The sequence below is a fragment of the Triticum dicoccoides genome, chromosome 1B, assembly GCF_002162155.2.
Source record: "Triticum dicoccoides isolate Atlit2015 ecotype Zavitan chromosome 1B, WEW_v2.0, whole genome shotgun sequence".
NCBI classification, from domain to species: Eukaryota; Viridiplantae; Streptophyta; class Magnoliopsida; order Poales; family Poaceae; genus Triticum; species Triticum dicoccoides.
In genome coordinates, this window is record NC_041381.1 from 634,257,757 (window position 1) to 634,260,811 (window position 3,055).

At 42.4% G+C, this 3,055-nt stretch overlaps 1 pseudogene; it reads right to left on the bottom strand.

Moving 5' to 3' along the window:
- Positions 1-696: 696 nt before the first annotated feature.
- On the bottom strand, positions 697-2,315 carry LOC119349261 (annotated as a pseudogene).
- Between the last annotated feature and the right edge of the window lie 740 nt (positions 2,316-3,055).

Consider the following 3,055-nt stretch of genomic DNA (forward strand, 5'->3'; position numbering starts at 1 on the left):
ACAGTGTAATGCCACGATCCCTAGCGACGAGCATCAAGGAGGATAAGATGGTAGCTGTCGACAAGGATTCAAGAAGGACGTGACACCATAGTGTCAGTTGTAACATTAGTCAAGATGAATCTCAAAAAGAAATATTTGGGATGTGGAGGTATGTTGAATTTCTGAATGTGGATTTTGCTAGAGAACAAATCAATGTGTATGCACATATTGCATTTGCTTCACCACACTATATGTTTATCCTGTTGTTAAAAATGTATTGTTTTTTATTGTTTGTCTTGTATTATTTGTTGTTTATTTTCTATTTTATTTCTTATTGTAGCAATAATTTGATCATTCAACTAAAAATGCTAGGTATTACAGTGACAAATATATGGATTTGGTAGTTTCATATAAAATTAATAAGCGAGAGATAATGAAATATAGTTGTGAGTGTTGCAAGAGTTAAAACAACTTTTAGGGGAAAAAATTTATAGTGGAATGCCATGTACTTAGGTCCATCTAGAACTGACAGTTTTGGATTTGTATGACGGTGAAACAAAGGTGATACTATTGTAGCCAGTTTAATTTACTTACCAAACTTCTCGAACTATATGATAAATCACAAGCGGAATTACACTATCGCATTAATAGAAATTTTTTATCCCGTTGCAACGCACGGGCAATGTCCTAGTAAGAATAATCATACAAGCATATATATACAACTTCTCCACAAATGGTTATGGTCAACATTATCTGTCAACTTGAGCATTCCAAAGGAATGCAGAAATCCATTCGAGGTACAATTTATACCGTCCACAATCCATTCAAAAGGAATCATATTAGTAGTAGACTGGAGACGGCTGGGCTGGCTAACTCATGGTGCAGCAAAGGCTAACAAACAACAGAGTTACATGACTAAAGTGTTGCCATATATGTAGTCATAGTCTTATCAGGGGCACAACAAACAAATTCTTTTGTCTTGCAGCACAACTCCATATTCCACAACAGAAAAACTATCACGCCTCCAGCGAAGGTCCTTCAGCGTCACCTTCAGCAGCACAGGGATCATCAACAATTGTGACACCCTCAAGATCCAAGGGGCGGCCAGTCATCGGATGAATAGGGTTCCTGTCACGAGGTCCACCCTTCCGGCCCATAGCTAGCAACGGAGGTGGAGGAAGAACACGGGATCTGAGGGCTGTGCCCCAACAGATAGCCAGTACCTACAAGAGAAGTACGGTTATATGGTGTCATGTGGTCTTGCAGGGCAGGTGGAAAAAACAGCATGTCATATTTGCAGCGACTACTCATTAGGTCTGCTATGGATGCAATCAAACAGATCTCATGTACTTGAAACATCTGAATCCTTATTCACTAAATCGACAATTTTCTTCCCCAGTGGAGGGGGGCAAAGTGAGCTTAGAAGTGAGCGGTACTTGCCAGTTGGCACTGCAACCAACTAGTATAGTGCAAGCCCCAGATAGTTGTGCTTGTCTGTCTTCTGTTTTATTATCTACCCACTCAATATCCCCAATGATACAATGTAATGCCACAAAGCATGAGAACAGCAAGGCCCAAATTGTTTAGGTTTCATAGAAAATGCATAATCTATTTAGCTTTAAGCCTCTAAAATACCCAATCATCCATCAAAGAATAAAGTTACTTGAATGAACAGACATTGTTACTTCTAGAGCAGGTGCAGCAGAAGCTGCAACATGCGAAATTTTCTCCAAAAAGGAGTATAACTGAGCTGAACAATACTCCCTTAGATGAATTTGAAATCAGGAGCAAGCAAAACTCACTTGACCCGGTCGAACTTGAGCCCCATCCTCTTGCCACCATCCTTCCCTGCAAACAGCAACAGAAAAGGAGGACGCATTCCCTCGTCAGCCATTCTTCAGTTACCACTAAAGCTCCCGCACACAGCCCCTCTGAAAATGCGAAATTTATTTGCTATATACTCCCACAGTGCTATTCTAGATCCGCACTGCCACTCCCAGCGGCACGCCAAAAATCGCATCCAAATCCTTAGCGTGCGCGACCAGAGTAAGCGGGGACGATTCTTCCCCAATCGAGATGCGAGCACCATGAACAGAACGACTAGGGATTCGGGGTGGGGGGCTGTCTCACCGAGGAGCGGGTTATAGTAGCCGAGGACCTCGAGGTGCTTGCCGTCGCAACGGGAGCGGCTGTCGGCGGCCATGACACGGTAAAAGGGCCGGTTCCGGCAGCCGAACCGCACGAGCAGGATCCGCACCACCATGGCTTTCTTCTTCTTCCTTGCCGCCGACCTCCGTTTCTCCGGGTGGGAAAGGGGGACAAAATTTCTGTTCTAACCTTTTATCTTTACTAAGCAAACGTATTCATCGCTAAGTGCACTCAGCCTTACGTACACACAGCAACACGAATCAATTACAGCCGAATGATGAGGGTCATTTAATTTAATCTAACCCTTAAGATTATATGCTAACCCCATCAAAACTGCGTTTAGGGCATGTACAATGGTTGATGAGGCGGTCTTATCTTAAGTCTTGCATGTATTTTAGAGATGACAAAAAAATATGTCTACAATGGGTTATATCTTAGCCTTATCTTCAATAACTTGTCATTCCTTAAAACATGGTGAGACAAACTGTGCTAAGAGATCATCTCTTGTCTTCTCTTAAATAAGAGAAGACAAACCTTTTCTTATTAGTTCTCTCTCCTCCACATCATCATTTATCCTACGTGGCACTCCTAAGATAGCACCATTGTACATGCCCTTAGCGATTTGTCCAGGCGGACGAAAACTCTGCTGGAAACGCTCAGGCTCCGAATCCCGTTCGTATATCCTATAAACTAGGAAACAAACACCCCGTGCAGAATAAATTAGGTGTTTTAAAAAGAGAAAGTACCATGCAGAGGAGCAATCGGTGGAAACTAGGAAACAATCGGGTCCCATGCATCACGTAGTTACTGCTTCCGCTAATCAAGGTAGAAAACCAAGAGAATAAATCAAAACCATCTAGGATATTCCTCCCAAAAATCCTTCCAATTTTTTTCGCAAATACAACGCCTTTATACGAACAAAGGCGTG